This window comes from Solanum stenotomum, chromosome 8 (assembly GCF_019186545.1).
Source record: "Solanum stenotomum isolate F172 chromosome 8, ASM1918654v1, whole genome shotgun sequence".
NCBI lineage: Eukaryota > Viridiplantae > Streptophyta > Magnoliopsida > Solanales > Solanaceae > Solanum > Solanum stenotomum.
In genome coordinates, this window is record NC_064289.1 from 28,269,981 (window position 1) to 28,295,372 (window position 25,392).

Consider the following 25,392-nt stretch of genomic DNA (forward strand, 5'->3'; position numbering starts at 1 on the left):
CAATCGCCTAGAAGGCCACCCATGGGACAACCAAGGGGTTTAGCAGATTTTTTCAAGATAACAAGGACAATTTCTGAAGAGAGGATTAAGATAAGTCTTGAGGAACTCTGTACTTGGAGATCACTCTATGGTTCTTCTCTGAAATAATCATGGCTAATTGAAGAAGATTACAAAGTTGTGAGAGAAATCACATTGTTGCCTCCGGCGATTTCAGCAGCAAGGTGTTTCAATGGTGGAAGTAGCATGGTGTTTCAACGGAAGAAGAGATAAAAAAAGATTAGAGAGATGGATTTGGGGTTTTAATTTGGTATGAATTTATTTGGTTTAGTGGGTCAGTTTTGGATTAAAAGAGAAATCGGGTCATTTTAATCAAAATTGGATAATTTTAGTTGATTTGGGGCTTTCCATCCAATTGAGGGATACGAGTGATAAGTTTGTAGACGGCGAGGGTAAGAACAACTTCATTTTGACGGTACGGGTAAAGAAAACTAATAAATGAAAGTTGAGGGGTATTTTTTACCCTTTTCCTTAGAAGATTTACAGTTAAAAATTGTTACCAGAAATTTTTCCTCAAAAACCAGGTTCAAATCGCCACCCTAAATCTCTCAAAACTCAAAAATGGTGAAATGGGGTTGAAACCCCAATTTCGGAAAACATTCTACCCAGGTCTCAAATGCTCATCATAAAGCCACGCGATCATGATGAGTAAAACAGCCAACTCATTTAAGTTGACCGTCGCGATTGCGACAAGACCCACATGATTGGGATGCACCTCAATTTAAAGCTAAGCGATTGTAATGAGGGAGCCTCATGATCACGATGATCAAAACAGTCATGCACCAGAATCAGTAACCAACGAAACAGACAAGGCATAAAATCTTTCGAAAATACCCTCAAAATTCGTTCGGATCCCCATATACACAAACCACATATGCAAATCAATTATACTCAAGGTTCCGAACTCAATGAAACTGTCAAAACATGAATTTGAGATCTCCTTGACCTGATATCCGTAAAAAAAACACAAGAAACTAACTCAATGCCTAAAAGACTAAAACAAGCTCGGGACCTCTCAAAAATCAACCAAGACCTCACTTAGGCTTAAAATCATCCCCCAATTCTGACGGAACTCTCGGAATTTTGATCCTAGCATCCGAACCACGAATGTTGACAAAGTCAACTCAAAGGCTAAATTTCTACCATTCCACAACTTAGAACCTCAAATCCTCAAAAAGACTCTGATCTTATAATCGAAAACTCTTACAGGTCAGATTTCACATTTTGGGACTGATGGAATTGTCAGATTCTATTCCAACACTCAAAACTCCAAAAGAGTCTGAAAACCACTTTCTAAACAATATTGACCTTTCAATTCAAAACTTACAAAATTCTCAACTTTAAATTCAAAGTTCAAACCCAACTTTCAAAACTCAATCATAAAAGACTCAAGATCAATATCAGGAGGAGAAAAATGGTAATTTCATGAAAATATCTAAAAATGACCAACCGAGTCATTATAGCCCGTTATGGATAAAACACATTTTATCAAAAAATTCTTCATTTCAACCATTCAATTTAATTAGCGGTGATCAAGTGATCCTAATCATCTTACCGCACCTTCCCCATGGTTCTAATACAATGATGCTAAATGAAAAAAACAGAACTCATCACTGGTAGTGGCCGACTCAGCATTTTACATAAGTGGGTTCAATTAATAAATAGAGATTGATAGTAATATTTAATAGTGTAGCCAGCGTCGAGCACAGCCAATGATTACCCCATTGCCTTTTTATTTGTTTATTTTTACAAATAGTAGTGTAACCTCTCTTTTTTTACAACTCAAAACTTTTTTTACTAAATAAAGGAGAAAAAGATTTAAAAAAAATTACAAAGAGCCTCTTTACATTTATTTTAACTAAATCGAAAGTAAATTAACAAACTATATATTTTCAATGAAAATAATTTCATATTTTAGTTAAAAATCTATGAAATAGAGTACCAAAATTCAATTACCAAAATATAATTTTTTGTTGAAGTAATAAGATTATAGAAATTTATTGAATATTGAATTTAAATTATTAAAAAACAAAAGATACAAGGTAAAATAGAAAAAAGAAAGAAAATATTAATATACTCCTAGTAAATTTATGAGCTAGCATATTAAACATTGTTACATAATTTTTTCAAATTTCTAAAAGCAACAAATTAATTTATATTGAACCAAAAGTAGCAAAGCCAACTAATTCATAGTTTAATACTGAATCAAAAGTAGCAAAAAAATATGAAATGCCATAGGAGAGATTCTAACCCGCGCATTAGGCGTGAATTTGAACCCCTAGACTGCTACTCCAAAGCAAAGCTTTATGTTATGTGTGGGTTCAAGTTATTGAATATATAATTATGTCAAAATAATTTTCCGTACATAGACAATAAATTTCGGAACGAAGTGGGTTCAACAGAATCCGCTTGCAACCACGTAGGTCCATCTCTGAATTCACTGGTCATGTAAAGTTGACAGCAATTGTCACTTAAACACCTTGCACCTTAATTAGGGTTTAGTCATCCTAAACACTTAGTGTTGGGTTTCGATATATCATTTTGACACTTTTTACCTAGATGGTTATAGTAAGTGTATTACATTCGTTGATCGTGTGTGAAAGACTTATCTAGCTAATTTTAAATTTTTTTTCTTTTTCTTTCCTATTTTCAACTATCATTTTCTCAAACTTATACTTCATCCATGGTGAATGAAAGTAGTTACAACAAAATGATGAAAACGAGGACAATGTTTTAGAAATTTAGGAATAGAACCATTTTAAGATCTAAAAATTGAAATATTAATGAGAATCTTTCATGAAAGAATTTAATATTTACAGGAGAGTGAATTTGTTTTTTGATGGATTCTTGAGCTACTTATTAGGCTAAGAAGAAAGAAGAAAGTGATAGTAAACTTTTTGTAAAGAAAAATATTAATAGGAGTGTTTTTTATGGTAGTCTACAAATATATGGAGGATTTGGTGAACACAAAGGGGGTGAAGTTGTTCTTACAAAGGGGTATAGGGTATTCTGGAGGATACATTCAAAAGGGGTAGGGTGCTTCTACAATTTACTTTTTAAAATTAGTTAAATACTATTTTTTTATAATTTCTTTGGACAAAAATATTATGTGTCATTGATTCATTGGTCACTTTTTGTTTTTACTCAATTCATTATTGAAATTTTTTTTTAGGAAAAATTGGTAAATATGGTCGTTTAATTCGTCACTTTACACGTTATTCACAAGTGTAACACACACATATTATATATTTTGATTAATTGTAAAAATGTGTCAAAATGACATAGTGAAGCTCGACATGATGTGTTTAAAGTGAAAACAGTCTAATTAAGTTGTCTAAGCAAAAGTTAGTATCAATTTTAAATGGTCACCGATAGATTCCGCTAATGAAAAATAACAATCTAATGAAGGACATGTCATAAGAAGAAAACTATCCAGGAATACAATTGTCATTTAATTTGTAAAGACACAATAGCTTGTTCTCATATCGATTAATATCATAATTTCAAGTGAAATTAAAATATGCTTGGAGATTAAAAATAAAATCAATTGAGATATGTTATTTATAATCTTTTTTTTTCAACGGTTATTTATTACTTAATAAGGGATAGATAGGTTGGTTTGATGTGTAACTTGTTGGTTTGAGCTGATCAACAGTAGTATGTGTATATTCTCAAATATCAATAACTTTTGTACAAAATATATTTATACCAAGATTCCATTAAATGCTGAAATAGATAAGATGGAAACCCAATAAAGAAAAGTTGGTAGTTCCATGGTAAGATCTTAGTATAATTTATTTCGTGGATGCAAGCTCTTTGCTATTCATCTTCTTCTTTTTTTAATTAAACGAATACATTATATTATATTTGAATACTAAGACATTATGGGGTCGTTTGGTACAAAGATTAATAACGCAGGGATTAGTAATGCACGGATTAGTAGTGCAGGGATTAGCAATGCAGAGTTTATTTTTATCAAGTATTTGGTTCATTGTTTCCCACCTCATCTTGTGTTTGGATTAAAACTCTATAAAAAACTTCTTTCCAATTATATCCTTGAATTATTATGTAATTGAGTCAAGGTGGATAATTGCCAGACAATATTATTTTTTTATGGCCTTCGAACTAGCTATGAGAAGAACAATTTTGTTGTCATGTTTGCTATTTTTTCACTTGAATTATTTGAGGATAAATAATTGTCATCTTAATAAATTGATCACTCACAAAATGTCAATTTTCAATTTAAAAAAGATAAACCATCTACTTTTAAAATCGAAAAGACGGTCAACAATGATAAAATTTAATAAATCCACGTGGTATAGACTTTCTTCAGGATGTTTTGGCCCGAGTTCATGTGATTCAAGATAGGCTACGAGAGGCTCAAAGCAATCAGAAGAGTTATGTTGACCGCATGCATCGTCCTTTAAGCTTTTGGTGTTGGTGTTGGTGATTTGGTTTTCCTCTGAGTGTCGCTCTTGAATGGCGTGATGAAAATTTGGGAGGTGGGGCAAGCTTAGCCCCAGATATGTTGACCTTTTTGAGATTCTTCGGGCATTTGGAGACGTTGCCTATGAGTTGGCTTTGTCACCTACCTATTTGGTTGTGCATAGTGTTTTTCATGTGTCGATGGTTCATCGATATGTTTTCTATGAGTCACATGTGTTGTATGAATCAGTCCAGTTGGATAACTGTTTGATCTTCATGGAGAAGCAGTTGCTATTTTGGTTAGGGATTTGAGACGGTTGCGCTCGAGAGATATTCATATGGTTAAGGTCCGGTGAAGGCACCGTCTATTCAAGGAGTCTACCTAAAATACCGAGCATAACTTCCGAGCCCAATATACCTACTTGTTTGAGGCTTCAGGTACTTCTTGACTCTTTAGTTTTAAGGATTAAAGTCATTTTAGTAGTGGATCTTGTAATGACTCTTTAGGTCATTTTCTCTGTTTTTTGGTATTATCGGTATTTAGAGTTTTTCTATTGCGATCTCAATTTATTTATGAGTTGCAGGGACTAATAGTTCAGTCATTGGGTCGTTCGTTTGTTTTTTATGCAAGTTTTAATGTTTTGGAGTTTTTGAAGTTTGAATAGGTTACTTCGATCAAAACTTCAGTCAAACGACCTCATAATGCAATTTTGATGGTTCAGCTAGCTCCAGAATGTCGTGTTTGGTCTATATGGACCTTTGGTTAAGGTCCCGAGACTTTAGACTTATCTTGAGCAACTTTGTGGCTTATGTTTAAATGAAGCCTTAAGTGTGGGACCCACATTTTTTGAGATAATCTCTGATGGAAGCTTCGACATCTCCATTGAGTTTGAAATGTAATTTGATGGGGGTAGCATAGTTTACTTTTGTGCAAGGGGTTCTAAACAAACCCCTAGCCCCCGTCGGGGCATTTTTCCAACTCTTATTTGAGCTAGTTCAACCTGTGCTAGTGCATCATGGTATGTGCTTCGCATTCATGAGTCCTAACCCATGTTCGCAGAAGTCCATGAAATGGACCACTGCGCTTGTGGGCTCAACTCTGCGTTCTCGAAGAGTTGGGACCCCGACCGATGTGATCACAAATAAGGTCCTGCAATCACAGACAAGGTTCCACATTTGTGGATAAGGGTCACCGTTGACCCAATCAAGTTTTACCTTCGCGTTCCGGCTCTAGATCTCGCATTCATGGAGGCCAATTGTCTTGACAATTATATATTGCTCATTTTTTGTCTTGTTCTAGACATATTTCCTCCATAGAAACTGATTAAGAGCTCGGTGTTGAAGAGAACCAGTGTATATTTTTGGATTTTAGTTGTGGATTATGTTAGAACATTGCTAGGCTCGTTGTTCAGACGTTTAATCCATAAGTTTCCTTCGAATTTTCCCTTTTGGATCTTTAATTGTGAATTCTCAAACTTTTGGTGCATGACCTGTTTTGGGGCATGTTCGAGCTTGGTTTGTGCTCATTTTTGGGACACAAGTTTACTTGAGTGGTTGGGATCCATTGACGGAGTCAATTTTGAGATTCCTTGTGCGGGTTCCACAATGCCTTTTTGGCTCATTTTTTGTAATTTGGGTGTAAAAATGATCGTATTGACACCAAAATCACTATTTTGATATTGTGGCATCATTCAAGGGTGACTTGGAAGGAAAAAGTTCCAACTTAGAGGCGTGGAGTGTGTGTGTTTGACTTTGAGGTAGGCTATGACTTACTATAGTTCTATGAACGTTTGTTGATTGTTCTAGCATGATAATTTGATGAGTGTTGGGTTTGAATTTGTGTCTCCCAAACTTATGAGTGATAGTTTAAGTGTGTTTCTCACACTCACAATAGTTTAGCTATGAAACTAAAAAATGGATAGTTTAAGTGTGTTTCTCAAACAAATGGGTGATACTTTAGGTATGTTTCTCACATTTTCAATAATCTAGGTATGAAACTCAAAAGAGAAGATGGTAGTTTTGGTGTGTTTCCGTTAATTGACTGGTTTTTATATCATATAAAAGTAGGAAAATAGAAAGCCAAAAACCAAAACATTACTTGGTGAGGTAGTTTTCATTCGATCCAGTCCAATTATAACCTTTTCTATTTCAAAATACTTGTTATAAATGATACGAATTTTGATCAATGTTTAAAATGTATTTTGCATCATATTGATATGAAAAAAAATATAATATTTTTTTGTATAAACTTTGAATATCCATATTTTAAGGGTGAAAATCCTTTTCACCCCCCAACTTTGCTTTTAAAAATGAGAAAAGACATAAAGTGACACTTGAAGTTGTCCAAATTTTCAAAAAGACATATAAATTTTGCTGGCGTCTTATACCCCACAGAACATTTTTAAATCACAATTAATACACACTCTTTGCACAATATCTATATTCTCAATGCATGCGCGTGAGTCTCACCCCAGTTAATAATATAATTACTTTTTTTTAATCCCATTTAGTAAAGATCGGATTAAATTTTGACCCATTTACATTTTAATCCTGACCCTCTCCATTTAACCCTAAACCCCTTTCAGATCTTCACTCTGTCTCTCTCTCTCTCTCTCTTTGATCAAAACCCTAAAGCAATTCAATAGTCAAAAATTTACTTCGCGTTGATGATTTCTTGAATTATGGAGTCAAAATGAAGAAGTGAAGGCTCACAATTAATGAGTTCTTGATTTGAATGTAAATTTTGGCAAAAAAGGTGATCTTTTTATATAGTAGTAATTTTTTAAAAAATCATCTTTGTAGTGATTTGTTGTTATTTTCTTCTTGTGCTATCTATTATTTATGTGTATATAGTGTTAGTTTAGGATTGATTTGAGTTTGAATGTTTTTTCACTGATTTCGTGTTGAAATTTATTTGCAATTGCACTTTCAGAATTTGCAATTAGTTGATTTCATAACTTTTAAATAAAAAAGAAGTAATTGAAACTTGTTAAGCTAGATGAAAATTTCGTCGAGGATGGATTTTTCTTTTTGGTCGTAGATAGAAAACTCTTCAACATCTAGCAATGGAGAATTTGGAGAAGATGGGAAATTGGGTCTTTTAATAAAGAATAAAATTTAAATTGACAGTGCAACATGGCATTTTTATACTTGTTTGGGGGTGTATTTTTACTCCTCCACGCGCCTATCAAACATGAGAACACAACTGCTGTGAAGTAGATCAAAAGTGTTTATTTATTGTAATTTGAAATGGTTTCATGGGGTAATAGGACGCCCACAAACTTTAGGTATCTTTTTGAAGATCTGGGACAATTTCATTTGTTACTTTATGTCTTTTCTCTTTTAAAAATAAATTCTCCCCTCAATTTTGAACAATAATCAAACTCCCACTTTATCCTATGTATTATCCATTTTACCCTCGTTATATCACATATATGTAATACTTCTTTATATTATACATAATTTATTTTTTTAACCAAGATATTTATGATTTTTTTCTTTAAGTTCATTAACATTAATATAAGCAGAATAATATTTTTATGAATTTGTCACAAAATTTAATATGACTGATATGCATTAATTGTGTGTATATGAATTTATGCGTCTATTTCTGTCTTTCTCCACTCTCTTACTCCATCAGTTTCATATAACTTTATCCTTCTTGATATGCCACCTCTTATTTTTTTAAATTTGAGGTGTATTTTACTAAACTAACATTATTAATAATTTTTTGAAACTTTAAATTTGACTACTACTTTATGCAGTTATTTACTACTAAGGGTAGAAATAAAAAATATTAAAAAATTCTTTTGATTTCATAATTGGACAAGTAAATTAAAACAACAATTTTTGGAACGAGAGGGTCAAGTAATATAAAGTCCAGGGGTATTCTCTATTGTCTATATATATAAACAGGAGTATTACATAAATTATAGTTCAAAATAATTTTAAATCTAAATAAATATAATCTTTAAAAATCTGATCTTAATTAAATTAATTATTTTATATTGCATTCATTGAAATATATTTGTATAGTTATTATCCTCTGTTGTTTTTACATGTATAAATAAATATTAGAGATTTAATTATTATTAAAAAGTTAATTTTCTCATTATTCTAACTTACTTCATATACCTAATTAATATCTCTCATTTTTCGTCCAAAAAGTAATATTTATGCTTTTATGAAAAATTTGTTACGTGAATTAAAAAAATGAAAATATGATGATTTTTAAAGAAGTAAAAAAATTTGATAATGAAAGAATATAATAGGCATTTTAAAAATTTAATTAGTATAAATGAAAGAGTGAGATTATTGTTCAAAGTTGATGAAAAGTTTGATTTTAAAAACAAAGTTAGGGAATGAAAATAATTTTCACCTAAATCATAATTTAAAAATATTAAATTAATTTAATTTTAAAAATTAATTAAATCATTAGAACAATTTTGAAAGAGAGGGAGTAGCACAAGTACAACTCTTTCATATGGACACCGAGGGCCACCGCACTGCGGCGGCATGCCGTCATAGACTTTTCGAATCCTAACAAAGCCTTAACGAATACTCGTTTCTCCGACCTCGAACCACCACTCTCTGCGCCAGTTTTGGAAGCCTTAACCAATTCCGGCTTCGAGTTCTGTACACCTGTTCAGGCCGTTACTAGACCCTTACTCTGGAGTCTGCAGCTACAAGGATGCTACTGTCGATGCCGCTACTGGCTCTGGTAAAACCCTAGCCTTCGTCTTACCTCTGGTTGAGATACTCCGTCGCTACTCCTCTAATCCCAAACCTCACAAGGTAAGCTTCCTTCTTCTTTTCATCCATGTTAATATACTGTGTTTAGTCTCGTTATGATTGAATTGATACGTGCAACCATTTAGAGCAGTTTTAGGTGAACTTTGTTGGCTTCTATTGGAAATTAGATTGGGCTGTTTAGAGAGTTTAGATTTGTTAGATAGGCAGATTTTGGGTTCAGAAGCAAGGCTTTGCTGTAACATATTTATTACATACAGAGAACAGGAAATAAGACTGATTTAGTTCATAAAGAGCAGTGGATTTAGTATTCCCAATAAGGGCCTGTCATCTGAATATAATCAAAATGCTGGAGAACTATAATGTTAAATATTTAGTGTCCTGTTATGAAGGATTTGTTGTGCTGACTGATATAAGGTGGAAGCAGATGCCATTGTGCTCATTTGTATCAAGTTTCTTATTAGTTCAATAGGACATTCAAATTTGACTACAGAATGAGTTACTTATACAAATACATATTGTTGTGGGAATGAAAAGCCGCATGACAATGGCACTGTTATCCACTTCACATGTTTAGAGAAGTGGACAATATGCTGATTGACTATGTGAAAAATGAGTCACTTACTCATTGCTGTTTTAATAGACATCCATCTTTCCTGGTTAACCCGCAAGTTGGTTGATTTAGGGTGTTGCTCTCTTGGAATATTTCCAACCTAAGGGTTCTTAGGTATACCTGCTTGAACTTAATTTAGTAATATTGTCAGTTGGATGGTGCTATAAGATTAGTATTATTGGAGGTTGCTCTTTGATATTTTTATCTTGTCTTTCTTCAACTATAGAAAGATAGTACTGATAGTTCTCAATGCCATGCCCCACCAACCCCACCCCTACTTTTTTTTCCCGATTAAATAAAATGATGTAACATGATGAGGAATGGTATAGTAGGAAGGAAAATTTGCATTCAACTCTCAACATAGTTACAACAGATAAATAATGTCCTCCAATCTTGTTGAAGATCGAATAAATTTGTAGACAGTGAAATTTTATTGATAAATCCATATTAAATTTTGGATTAATCCTTAAATTCATGATGTGTTGACCAAGTCAAATTGGTTAATAAAGTTTGGATTAATATTTAAGTTAAAATTATATAACTTATATAAAGTCCAAATTACATTTTGGTCGGTCTCTTAAGTTGACAAGACGAGCCGAACTCATGTTCTTCGAGCCCAAGGTCCTCTAAAATTACTTGAGGACAAAAATACCCCAAAACCCTAGCTTACAACTATATAAAGGGGTCTTCATAAGACCAAAAGAGAAGAAGAAGATAAATACATAGAAAAGTTGTGCTCTTCAGTAGTGATCCGCAAGTCTTTCCGCATACAAATGATTCTTCGTCTTCAAGTTGTGAGCCGCAAGTTTCCATATCTCTACGATTGTGACCAAAGCTTGGCTCCGCATTCATCGTGAAGTTTCAACAAGTATTTCATTGATTCATGAACAAAGTAAAACTTTTCAGTTGATGATTGTGAGGAGAAGAATCAGAGGATTACATATTTTTTCTTAGATTTCATAAAGATTGTAACATTCACACAAATCATTCAAATATAAATATTATTGTTTGCTTGCTATTTTCCTTTCTTGATTGTTATATTTCAGGAACGAAACTTAGTCGCTTACAAATTGACACGCCTAGTGGGACAATCTTACCTCTCATCACTTCTCTTAAAAAAAAAATCAAAGTTCAAGAACACTGAGATGACTTCCAAAAAGGTCAACTCGAAATCCGCATATGCATCTGCATCCGCTTTCGCAAAAACTGTTGGATCCAAATTCTCTCTTCAAAGTTTAATAAATATCAATATGTCCGCAATGAATATCAACTCCGAATCCAATGCTTTAGAGGATGTTGACTCCACAAATGGTTTGAAAATTGCCATGGAAATTGTTGGCGAAATTAGGAGTAAAGTCGTAATGCTGGGACAACAAGTGCATCAAGCATCCAAGTCATCTCATGTTCTCGGTTTATCTTCTCCAATAAAAAAAAATATCCTCTTCATATGTGCTAGAACGAGGATGCAACATCTTTGAGGTGGTAGAAAGAACTTTGGAGTTGATCATGTGCCAAATAGTTGCTCTCCAAAACTAGGACAGACCACCAAAAATCTCTTTCTCGCCAAAGTCAAAACTACAGAGGAAGGATCACAATGTGATTCATCGCAAGCCACAATTTAGAGGAAAAATACAGTAAGTGTGATTTTCACCATGACCGTGATTATAGAAGAAGATGCACTAAGTGGGGTTACTCACTGAAGCCGCAACTTCAAAATAAGATGAACCAAGTGTCGTTTGATGTCAAAGTCGCAACTGCAAAAGAAGATGCATCATGTGTGGTTCGTCATCAAAGTNAAATCTCTTTCTCGCCAAAGTCAAAACTACAGAGGAAGGATCACAATGTGATTCGTCGCAAGCCACAATTTAGAGGAAAAATACAGTAAGTGTGATTTTCACCATGACCATGATTATAGAAGAAGATGCACTAAGTGGGGTTACTCACTGAAGCCGCAACTTCAAAATAAGATGCACCAAGTGTCGTTTGTTGTCAAAGTCGCAACTGCAAAAGAAGATGCATCATGTGTGGTTCGTCATCAAAGTTGCATTTGCAAAAGAAAATGCACCAAATATGGTTCGTCGCCACCCAATTCACAATTGCTAAAAAAACCACTAAGGGCCTGTTTGGAAGGACATCCTGGTAATTGGATTTTGTGTAATTGGTGTAATTACACTGTCTTGTCCTGTTTGGAAGGACTAGTACTTACTTGGTCAGCAGGTAATTGGTGTAATTGGCAGGGGGTAATTACACTCTAAAATTCACAGGCAGAGTGAATTGTTGGTAATTACATGGTGTAATTACCACCTGATTACTTTTTAATTTCTTAATTTTATTTTTTTGTTTTAATTTTTTTAACTTCTATTAGTTTAAGTTCTTTTTTTATTTTTATTATTCTAAAAATTTGTAAAAGTTTATTTTTTATTTTATATTATTATATTTCATTTTCTTCTTGTTCTCAACCTTACTTTACATGATTCTATATAATTTTCTTGTATTATCTATTTCTTTATGCCATGCTTATTTACTCATTAGCATAATTTTATTAGTATTCTAATTTTTAAATTAAAATAGAATTTATTGTTAAGTATGGTTATAGACTTACGTTTTCTTTATTAAGAAAAAATAAAAATAAATCATATTTATTGGTATGTTGAGATTTGTTATAAGAGTATTATGTTAAATTTTTTGTTTTGAATTTATAGCATATTTTATATTTTCAGTTTCATTTGTTTTAGTAATATTGAATTTACATTGCACGTCATTTTTTAATTAGACTTGATAGATTATATTTTTGTCAAACATTTAATAATTTATGACATTTTATTTATATATTATTCTTTTTATCAAACATGCATTTCACGATGTTCGTAGAAACTTCATACTTTTAGTTGTTTCGATCAATTCAATTGAAATATATTAATTTGAAAAAATACAAATCAATTATTTTTTCATAATATTAGTTACAGAAAATATGTTTATTAATTAATATATTTTCAAAAAAGAATATATATCTTAAATATTAATTTAATGTCATTTATAAAGTTTTTTATTTGTCTAGTGTAAATTTTAAATAATTAATTTTTATTTTTAAATATGATTGCAATTGTGCATCCAAACAGAACATGGTAATTACACTGTGACATCTAAACAAGACATGTGTAATTACACTGTGACAACCAAACAAGTCAGTGTAATTACTAGACAATGTAATTACTACCCTATTAATTACACCAATTCCAATTACCAAGTGGCTTTCCAAACAGACCCTAAGTGTGGTTCGTCGTCAAAGTCGCAACTACAAACGAAGATGCACCAAGTGGTTTCTCGCCAATTATGAATTACCCCTTACATTTTTTTTGTCTGATATTGAGACCGTTTGCGGTCCATCATAAACCTGCAAAAAAAGAAAGAGGTGATGTGTCTCATGGTGCCAATAACACGAATCTTCCAATTGGCATGATAAAAATTGTGATATATGTTCTTGCACTCATCATGATGAATATGGTCCTAGTAACTAAATTTTTTTGTGTAATCTGTCCGTACAGATGATGACAAAAGTCTCAATTGCTACAGGCTTCAATATACAGCTCTTTGGCGAAGATGTCACTAATTTTAAAAAAGTTAATTTTGGCCAATCCATAAAGACTTAGGCTTTGATTTTTGGATATGTTGTAGACTTAAAAGTCTATTTTCTATACCAACATGGGTTGTGGTGCACTGGTGGGAGTGCTTCACCCTTAACCAGAGGTCTCGGGTTCGAGCCCTGGGTATGGAGAAAATCTTGTTGGGAGCGCCACCCCCGAATGGGCCCTGCAGAGCGCGATCCGGATTTAGTCGGAGCTCCAATGTGGGCTCCGGACACCGGGTGGGAAACAAAAAAAAAAGTTGCTCTCCATTAGACTCTCCTATATAGAAGTTTTGGTGCGACTCCACAAATCTGCAAAAAAATAATGGCAAACCTGAAGACCAACTTCAAAAATCAATTCTCGTCAATCTATGAGGGTTTTCACCTTGATTTTTGTATATGTTGTAGATTTTGAAGTCTAGTTACTATAAAATCAAGTCGCTCATCGTTCAGATGTTCCTACACCAATATACAGACGCTTTGGTGAGACTGCATAGAGCTGTGAAAAAAAAGAGACAGATGTGATAGCAAACTTCAAAAATTAATTTCCATCAATTGAGAAGGAAGATGACTTTGATTTTTGTATATGTTGTAGATCTGTGAGTTTAGTTTTTGAAAAATCAAACGGAATCATGATTTCAATGTTACTACAACAAGATATGAATTTTCTACCACAGGTGTGCTGAGCTGAAAAAAAGTAACGAAAGTTATATATATAAAACATTACCTATGTATTCGATGAGCTTGATGATTGACAATCAACCACCATGAAAATATGGATATTTATAGATGCCAAAAGTACATAAATTTTGTTCCTACAAATTATGGAAAAATATGATTGGAACCAAGTTATGGTAAGTTTCCATAGAAATCAAGTTATGAAAAATTCCACTAAAATCAAGTTATTAAAATTTCCATTGGAATAAAATTATGGAAAATTCCATTGGATTCAAATATAAAAAGTTCTGAAACAAACGCGTTCCTACAAATTATGGGAAAACTATAGTTGAAATCAAATTATGGTAAGTTTCCATTGGAACCAAATTATGGAAAATTTCCATTGGAATCAAATATGGAAAATTTTGAAAAACTTCATACGAAAAAATATATACTTGATGAATACTTCAAGCCTTGTCTTTTAAAGGATCGACATGTCGAGCACCGCAACAAGCCTCGAAGAAGGGGACATTTGTAGACAGTGAAATTTTATTGAAAGTCATATTAAATTTTGGATCAATCCTTAAATTCATGATATGTTGACCAAGTCAAATTGGTTAATAAAGTTGGATTAATATTTAAGTAATTTTATGACTTAAATAAAGTCCAAATTACATTTGGGCCAGTCTATTAAGTTGACAAGACGAGCTCAACTCATGCTCTTCAAGCCCATGGTCCTCTAAAATTACTTGAGGACTAAAACTCCCCAAAACTCTAGCTCACAACTATATAAAGAGATCTTGATAAGACCAAAAAAGAAGAAGAAGATAAATACATAGAAAAGCTCTGTTCTTTAGTAGTGATCTACAAGTCTTCCTCATATAAAAAATTCTTCATCTTCAAGTTGTGGGCCGCAAGTTCCCATATCTCCGGGATTGTGATCAAAGCTTGGCTTCACATTTATCGTGAAGTTTCAACGAGTATTTTATCGATTTAAGAACAAAGTAAAACTCTTGAGTTGATGATCATGAGGAGAAGAATCCGAGGATTACTTCTTTTTTTCTTAGATTTCATAAAGATTGTAATTTTTGCAACAGTCATTCGAATATAAATATTATTGCTTGCTTGCTATATTTCGGGAACGAAATAAGCGACTAAGTTTCGATCCTAAAATATAGCAATCAAGAAAGGAAAATAGCAAGCAAACAATAATAATTATATTTGAAATCTAAGAAAAAAATATGTAATCCTCTAATTCTTCTCCTCACGATCATCAACTCAAAAGCTTTAGTTTATTCTTGAATAGGTGAAGTACTTGTTGAAACTTAATGATGAATGTGGAGCCAAGCTTTGATCACAATCGTGGAGATATGGAAACTTGAGGCTCACAACTTGAAGACGAAGAATCCTTTGTATGTGAATCACTACCGAAGAGCAGAACTTTTTTATGTATTTCTCTTCTTCTTCCTCTATTTGGTCTTATGAAGACCCATTTGGGTTTGAAAGAGCATGAGTTGGGGTCGTATTGTTAAGATTGGCCCAAATGTAATTTGGAGTTAATTTAAGTCCTATAATTTTAACGTAAATATTAATCCAATTTTATTAACCAATAATTTAACTTGTCAACATATCATGAATTTAAAGATTAATCCAAAATTTAATATGGATCTATCAATAAAATTTAACTGTCTACAAATGCTCCTTGCTTTGAGGGTTGTTCGGGTGCTTGACTTATCAAACCTTTAAAGACAAGGTCTGAAGTATTCGTGAATCAAATATTTTTTTTCGTAGGAAGTTTTTCCATAATTTGGTTCCAATGGAAATTTACCATAATTTGTAGGAACAAAACTTGCTATATTTGTCCATAATTTGATTCCAATGAAATTTTTCATAACTTGATTCCTATGGAAACTTACCATAATCTGGTTCTTATGAAAACATACAATGATTCACTTTCAACAATGGTTTTTCCATAATTTGTTGAAACATAGTTTATGTATTTTTATATTTATAAATACCCATGTTCTTATGGTGGTTGATCGTCAATTTGCGGCATTGTCAAGCTCATCAAATCCATCTCTATTAGGTACCTATTTTTTAAAAAAATTCGACACTCTTTTTCAACACACCTGTGGCAGAAAATTCATATCTTGTTGTCAAAATCATGATTCGTTTGATTTTCCAGAAACTAGACTCACAGAGCTACAACATATCCGAAATTCAAAATCCTTCTTGATTGATTGGGGTAAATTTTTGAAAATTGTTATTGTCTTTTTTTCCTCACAACTCTATGCAGTCTTACCAAAATATATGTATCTTGGTGTAGGAGCTTTTAAGTGACGAGCGACTTGATTTTATAGGAACTAGATTTCAAAGTCTTCAATATATCCAAAAATCAAGGTAAAAACCTTCATGGACTGACGGGAATTGATTTTTGAAGTTGATCTTCAGGTCTACCATTGTTGTTTTACAGAGCTGTGGAGTCTGCTCAAAACGTATGTATCTTCGTTTAGGAGCGTCCGAATAGAGAGCGACTTAATTCTGTAGAAAATAAACTTTTATGTCTACAATATATCCAAAAGTCAAAGTCCTTATGGATTGACCAAAATTATTTTTTTAAAGTTAGCGATCCAATTGACTTTGGACAACATTCATGAGTTCACTTCTTCGCCAAAGAGCCGCATATTGATTGAGAATTCTATCATCATCTACATGGAGAGAAAACACAACTTTTAAGTCAATAAGACCTTATTCATCATGATGAGAGAAAATGCCACAATTTTCATTATGCCAATTTGAAGCTTCGTGCTATTGCCACTATGAGACACGTCACCTCTATTTTGTTTGCAGGTTTACGATGGACCGCAAACAGTCTCAATATCAGATAAAAAAAGTGAGGGTTAATCCATAATTGGTGAGGAACCACTTGATGCATCTTCGTTTGTAGCTGCGACTTTGACGACGAATCATACTTGGTGCATTTATTTTTATCAATTGTGGCTTTAGTGGTGACGAACCACACTTGGTGCATCTTTTTTTGCAAATGCGGCTTTGACAACGAACTATACATGATGCATCTTCTTTTGCAGTCGCGGCCTTGACGACGAACCACACTTTGTGTATCTTCTTTTGCAGTTGCAGCTTTAGCGACGAACCACACTTAGTGCATCTTTTTTTATGATTGCAGTTTTGGCGAGAACCACACTCAATGTATCTTCCTCTTAATTGCGGCTTAGTGACAAATCACACTTTGTGATTCTTCCTCTGTAGTTTCGGCTTTGGCGAGAAAGAAATTTTGGTGTAGTCTGTCCTAGTTTCTAAGAGTAACTACTTGGCACATGATCAACTCCACAAATCAGACTTCAAAATATGCATCCATGTCAAAGATAGAGGCTCGCTAATGACTTCATTGATCCATAAAAATATTTGAAGTAATGATGTTTGATGAAGAGATGAACTTGATAAAAACATCCAAGACATGTTGACGAGCCATTTCTTGGCGTGTAATTTTTTTTCTACTTGAGCTTTTTGTATAGGATGATATGTCAATTTTTTTCTTCCCTTCCTTATGATTGTTGATGTATAAAAACTCTTGCAATTTTAAAGCAATAAAATATATTTACTTTACACTTCAATGCAAAATATGTAAGTTTTTTTTTTTTCTAATTTGCCTAGGCCACCTATTTCAAGGTTTTCAACCTAGTGAATTTTCTTTTGGGGCCATATGGATTTAAACTCATGAGGGCCAAGAGTAACAACTTGAAGATTAACTCATTTTCATGGAGCTTTTGTGACTTGAAGACTTGACTGGAATTTGAGGAGCATCACGACTTGAAGACTTAGCTCAAATTTGAGGTGCTTCAGGACTTGAGACTTAGCTAGAATTGTAAGAGACTAAGTTTTGTTCCTGAAATATAGGAATCAAGGAAAAAAAATAGCAAACAAACAATAATATTATATTAGAATGATTTGTGCGAAAGGTTTCAATCTATATGAAATCTAAGAAAACAAATTTAATCCTTTGATTCTTCTCCTCACGGTCATAACTCAAGAGCTTTACTTTGTTCTTGAATCGATGAAATACTCGTTGAAACTTCACGACGAATGTGGAGCATATGGGAACTTGTGGCTCACAACTTGAAGACGAAGAATCTTTTATATGCGGAAAACTTGCGGATCTCTATGGAAGAGTAGAGCTTTTCTATTATTTCTCTTCTTCTTCTTCCTCCATTTGGTCTTATGAAGACCTCTTGATATAGTTGTGAGCTAGGATTTTGGGGGTATTTTTGGTCTTCAAGTAATTTTAGAGGACTTGGGCTTGAAGAGCATGAGTTGAGCTAGTATTGTCAAGTGTCAACTTAAATTGACCCAAATGTAATTTGGATTTAATTTAAGTCATATAATTTTAACTTAAATATTAATCCTTTATTAACCAATAATTTGACTTAGTCAACACATCATGAATTTAAAGATTAATCCAAAATTTAATACAGATTTATCAATAAAATTTCACCGGTTATAGTGAGATCACGATAGGCCTTACATCACAATGAAAAGACAGAAAATCGTTGAACACTTGATAAACAAACAACTAATTGCCGGACATGTTTTACTTTATTGAAACAAATGATGTTCTATTCAAATTCACCCATTTGACAGCCAATAAAGATCCTTGTGATATGTTTCTGTTATCCTTTCTGTTTTTCCTTCAATTCTATTTTGTCCTCTTCTTGTGTTTAGCTGTCTCTTTGGTGTCCTTGCAGGTAATGGGAATTATATCACCCACCAGGGAGTTGTCGTCACATCTATTTCACGTTGCTCAACCGTTCATTTCCACATTAGCAAATGTTAGGCCTATGCTTCTTGTTGGGGGACTAGAAGTAAAGAAAGATAGAGGAGGAAGGAGCGAATTTGTTGATCAATCGGGACACCTGGGAGGCTATATGACATAATGGAGTGCATGGATATACTCGACTTTCGGGATCTTGAGGTTTTTACTTTTATGCCTCATTCAGTGGAAAGCAAAGAGCTTTGTGCTCAAGTGCTACAGTGGTGTTTAAGCTGTTAACTATTTTTCTACTTTTAAGCATAAGCTTTGCATGGGAATTTAGTAGAATCAAATTCTTTTGCTCGAGTGCGGCAGTATCTTTTTAGCTGCTATTAGTTATGATACTTCAAAACAGAAAAGGAAGTGTCATGTGCCCTGTGTTAAAACAATTTAGCTGCATAGTTTTGTGCTACATTTATGTAAAGCTTTCCACTTGTGCACTGGAGTAATGCTAAGTTCAGCCTTACCAAAAGAAGTTAAGTTTTATTTCCACTGTAGATCATAAGTTTGTACTTAAGGCTGACCTTCATGATTGCCTATTATCACATTCTGACCTAAGTGGTCACTGATTTCCCACATGTAGCGTGATCTATTGGCCGTCAATAAATNTTTCATGCCTCATTCAGTGGAAAGCAAAGAGCTTTGTGCTCAAGTGCTACAGTGGTTTTTAAGCTGTTAACTATTTTCTACTTTTAAGCATAAGCTTTGCATGGGAATTTAGTAGTATCAAATTCTTTTGCTCGAGTGCGGCAGTATCTTTTTAGCTGCTATTAGTTATGACACTTCAAAACAGAAAAGGAAGTGTCATACGCCCTGTGTTAAAACAATTTAGCTGCACAGTTTTGTGCTACATTTATGTAAAGCTTTCCACTTGTGCACTGGAGTAATGCTAAGTTCAGCCTTACCAAAAGAAGTTAAGTTTTATTTCCACTGTAGATCATAAGTTTGTACTTAAGGCTGACCTTCATGATTGCCTATTATCACATTCTGACCTAAGTGGTCACTGATTTCCTACATGTAGCGTGATCTATTGGCCGTCAATAAATGGAACACTGGGTTTTGATTGTTGAGTCCTCCCCCTTTCCCCAACCTTTCTTTTGTCCATAGTGTTCGGGATTTGGTAGTGCTATATGAATACTACATCTTAATTCGCCACTCAGCAACAACCATATCATTTGTACAGATCCTGATATTAGATGAGGCTGATCGGCTATTAGGCATGGGATTCGAGAAGCAGATAAATTCAATCATTTCTCATTTACCTAAGCTTCATAGAACGGATCTCTTCTCTGCTACTCAAACTGAGGCAGTTGAAGAACTATCAAAGGCATGATTGAGCAATCCTGTCAGGTTGAAGTTTGGGCAGAAATAAAACAGTTAAGCGGTTTTGCGCCTGGGAATTCAACCTCGTCAAAAACTTCTTCTGGCCTTCATATTGAGGTATGTTTCGAATGTTCAGAGTGTTCGTTTAGTCCAAATGAATTATTAATGTCAAGATGCATATTACCATATTCTAGCTTCTCTTCAATTTTGCAGTATATTGAATGCGAAGCGGACAAGAAATCATCACAGCTTGTACATCTCCTATGAAGAACAAGTAAAAAAAAATTATAATGTGAACTAACTTCCCCAGATTCCTGATTTGTATATGTAGATACTCTTTATTTTGTGTACTGGCATAGCTGGTAGGAGATTACTTTGGTGTCCGGTATCTGATATTTCTTTACTTTTGCAGCTACTTCATGACTTGTGCTTGTGTTGATTGTTGGGGAACTGTTCTTCCATGTCTCTCTTGTCTGAAAAGTTTTTCGTTAATCTCTCTTCACGGAAAGATAAAGCAGGTACATTTTTTTGACATTTTAATAAGGAATGCCTCTTATTTTATGAAATCTTTTAAGTAATCCTATTATCTTAGGTTTGTAGAGTGCAAGGGAGAAAACACTAGCATAATTTACATCTCTTTCCAGTGGTATTCTTTAATGCACAGATGTAGCAGCACATTTTGATTTTATAATACAGGCACTTTTTTTTTTTGGAGGGTGGGGGGGAGGGAGGGGTTATTGCTATGTTACTGTAGCATTGCTTTATATCACTCCTTTACCACCTGAACTTAAATAACAGAGACTGTATGCAGCAGAATTAACAGCTCCCGTAGCAGTCAAGTTAGTATTACACATTGTTGACTGTTGCCTCCCACTATTCAATAACATGATATCGTTATACGAAAAGTCGAAAACGTTAGCTGGTTTATATATGAGTCAACTACAGTATTAAAATGCTATGTTCATACAGAGGCACTATGTATAGGAACGATCTAGTTGATATTTGTTTTCAGCAAGTGTGGAAAAATCAAACTTCAATTTTTCTGAAAATTTGATTTGGTCAAACACCAGAGAAAAGTTGTTCAGTTTTTGGAAAATCTCAAAATAAGAAATAACTTTCACCTGAATTTGAAACAAATGTCACCTGTAAATGCTTAGGGCTTTTGTGCTATGTTGCTCGGACTCCTAAAAAATGTCGACGGTTGCGTGTCGGATCCTCCAAAAGTATTGCATTTTTGGAGGATCCGACCCTGGTGCAGCAACGATTTTGGAGAGTCCAAGCAACTTAGCTTTTGTGCACTCCCAGCCTGCCATACCAAAGGCACTAATTTTCATGAATAGGTATACAGATGGATATTTGTGGTAGAAATATGGACCACCACTCTCCTAATTAACTTCTATAGTCAATCGTGCATGTAATTATGAGCATGATAATAAGCAGCTGGAACTTACACGGATGCATTATTCTCTTATTTTGTTTGTTGTGCAGTGTACTGCCCTCCTCAGGATGATAAAATGTTTATACATAGAGTAGGCCGAACAGCTATGCTGGGCCGACAAGGATGTGCTGTTGTTTTTCTGTTGCCAAAGGTCAAGTCTTGCACCTCTATAGTGTATCAAAGTTTTTGGAGGCTGATTGGACCCACCCTACTTATTAATTATGATCTATCTTGGTTTTTTTAGGAGGAAGCATAAGTGGAGTTCTTGCGTATTAAAAACGTTTTCTTAGAAGAGGGTAATGTGCCTCTGAGGCTCCCGATAGTATCGATGAAGTAAGAATTAAACTATGCCATCGTGCCATATTTCTCTTTACCTTTGCTTCGTAGTGGAAATGCTTTCATTCCTCTAGTTTGTTTAGTTGCCTTTTAGTCTATTGAGATAAGGGTGTATAAGTATATAAATGCAACACGAATTGTGCTTGAATATTTTCAAAAGACAGCTTCACATCAAATCAGCATGAATTTTCAAGTGTGTTTAACAGAGATTCTGCATCATTAATCAAACCCTCTTTACACCAAAAAGAAAACAAAACAAAACAGTTCTTTGTTTTTATCTTCTGTATAGAGCTAGCTATATCTTCAAAGCATCTTGCATCTATCTCTTTCCAAACCGTCCAACACATAGCAGCTGGGATAGTTCTCCACAATTTGTATTGTTCTTTTGACAAGTCCCTTCTATACCAGCTTCTCATCAATTCAATTGTATCTTCAGGCATTCTCCATCGTAATCCCAGCATATTCAGAAATAAGTCTAAAGTTTGTGAAACAATTGGGCTGTACAAAACAAAATGGTTGATGGTTTCTGAATTTGTTCCACAAAGCTGGAAACTTCTTTTCTGAAGGCTGTCTTGTCTCAAGCATTTTGTTCTTGTAACTAGCAGACAAAACAAGCCACTCTCAGTGTTGACTTCGATCTTCATATGTTTCTCCAAGGCCATGAGTTAGTTCTAAGATTTATCATCAGATCCAGAATTGTGTAGTTTCCAAAAAAAAATTGTCCTCATTATTCATTAAGGCTGAAGAGGCTGCATTTGACTAATGAATTCTGTTTGTTACTGATGTTTCTTTTTCTTGATACAGACAGTATCAAAGAAAGATTGTGATGTAATGGAGAAAGGACTCGGTGCCTTTGTGTCATACATCTGTGCATATAAAGAACATCAATGCTCTTACATTTTGAGGTAAGTTAAGGGCCTGATGTAATATGAAGTTATAGTTATATTTCCATGTCTTCTGCTTAGTCCTCTATTTCTAGGTGGAAGGAGCTTCAGATTGGGAAGTTGGGCATGGGATATGGTCTTTTGGTGCTTCCTTCTGTGCCTGATGTGTAGCATCATTCTCTTTTTACAAAAGTATTTACTGCAGTTGAAGATATCAACCTGGAGGAGATCAAGTATACGTTAAGTTTGTTAATTATTCAGCCTACAGATAATCATGTTGAAGTCATACAGATGGGCAGTTTCAATGCGTCTTGTGACTTCAAAGACTGATCACTAATTGTTAGATCTGGTTTGGTGTCTTGGCCTTTGATATTTAGCCGTTACTTTTTCCACTCAGGAACAAGTTTAGGGAGAAGCAAAGAAAGAAGAATTTGCAAATGAAGAAGGCTGCAATAGCACAACAAGAAGAACAGAAGACACTGAAACTTAAAAAAGAAGCAAATTCTACAGCAACTGACATGAGAAAGAAAACTGCCAAACAGAGACGTGCTACAAAGTTAGTTGAAGATGAAGATGAAGATGAAGATGAGATTACAAGGGAGTACCCCCTATTGAAAAAGCTAAAAAGGGAAGTTATCGGTGAGAATGAGTTTGCAAAATTGACTGGGATTGAAGACTTGCTTTCTGACACATGATTACATGCGAGCACAAATTCTGTTGGTCAAATACATTTGTATGTGGTGGTTGCAGATGTTATACCATTTACCTAGCAAAGAAAGATAAGTATGCCTGGATCACTCCAAAGCTGAAGTCGATCTAGCAATAGTTTTGGATAACAAGCAGATTCATGGATGAGCAACCAAGTTTTCTGCTATCTGACCTTTTCTTTTGATTTTATTCAATTCTTTTTACCACCTCTTTTTGTGATATTAACCATTAGTAGCGGGACATCTTGTCCTTATGTGTAATATTCGTATCAAGATACACTTTTATCAATGACTTAGCCAGTTAGCTGGATAGATGGTTTTCTTTGTCGCTGTGATATAATTTTGTGCTAATGTTGCTTTTTGGAAAAGACTGATAAGGTGTGTATCTCCTTGTCTTGATGAAAACGTCTGAGTAGCGTAAACTAAATTAATTACATGTACTTTCAGCTATTCTAATAAAGTATTTTTCACATTTGATTGGAAGTGCTTAAAATGTAGTAACTCCATAAATACAGAACCATCTAAGTTGCAATGCAGTCCAAATCCCAATTTATGTGTTCTGAGAAAGGGATCTCTTGCATAACGCTTCTTGTTCATGAACTAGTGTAAGTCGTAGTAAGAGGTCACTAGGAGATGAGTTTTCAGATTCAAATCACTCCAATGAGCAAACTAACAATCCTCAAGGTTGTTTTATGATTCTTTTCTTTCTCTCTCTTTGTATCTTTGGACTTTGGTTGGCTGTTTATGACTTGCAAAGATAGGTGACACACGACGTTCAGGGTGTTTGTATGTGTTTAGGAAGTTTGGAACTTAAGAGTGTTGACTAAAGTCGAACATTTTGGATTTTCCAGACTTTGAGTTTTGAAGATTCTAGTCCAGAGGGTTTGTCACTTATTAGTTGGATGGATTGCAATAGTCTCCAAGCATTATGGAGTTCCTTAAGTTTGGAGTTGACATTGGTCAACATTCGTTCAAGACTATTCCAAAACAATAATTTGATGATTTAAATAGGTCTTAAATGTATTTTATGATTGATTTGCACTATTGATTTGTGTGCAGGCTTTAGGATATTAAAACCAAGTTATTGAACTAGGGCGAATTTCTGGTATCTAGTGTGAGACACAAGGTGCGCAATCGCACTAGATGGCAGGTTTTGGTCAGTGTTATCGGTGATGTTGGCGTGTGATTGCGCAGTAGAAAAATCACTTTTAGGATTTGTTTAATTCAATAAATATAAATCTATTAGGAGTAATAAATAATATATTTGTTCTAAATAATATAAAATTAAAAAATATATTTATTTATTTTTCCCTTTAACTTAAGATGAAGGGTCCACAAGCTTGGCCCCTAAGCAAGGAAGATAATGAATTCCGTATTTTGCTCGACAAAATAAACAAAAGAAAGATGGGAGGAATGATTTCACCAATTTCTTCCTCTTTCCTGTGTCCTTTTTTGCCTTTACGTCGGACAGTTGCCGCGTAAAGCAAAGCAACTGAGCAATCACCAACAAAGACTGTGATAAAATAATAAATATTTTTTCAATTTTAATCAGAGATATCGGTTCGAGCTTCTTGGATATGGAATCGCATTAGTTAGAGAGCATTTTACCATTAATATAAGACTTTTAGCATAAATTTAAATTTAATCGAATTCTAATATGAATATGAAATCCTATGTGGAAAAAATAAATAAAAAAAGCTGCGCAGTCCTATGTGTGAATGATACATTTCCTAAGAAAAGTGTACATTAA

At 33.9% G+C, this 25,392-nt stretch overlaps 1 pseudogene; it reads left to right on the forward strand.

Annotated features, from left to right (window-relative positions):
- Positions 1-797: 797 nt before the first annotated feature.
- LOC125873679 (DEAD-box ATP-dependent RNA helicase 18-like) lies at positions 798-24,083 on the forward strand (annotated as a pseudogene).
- Positions 24,084-25,392: the final 1,309 nt, after the last annotated feature.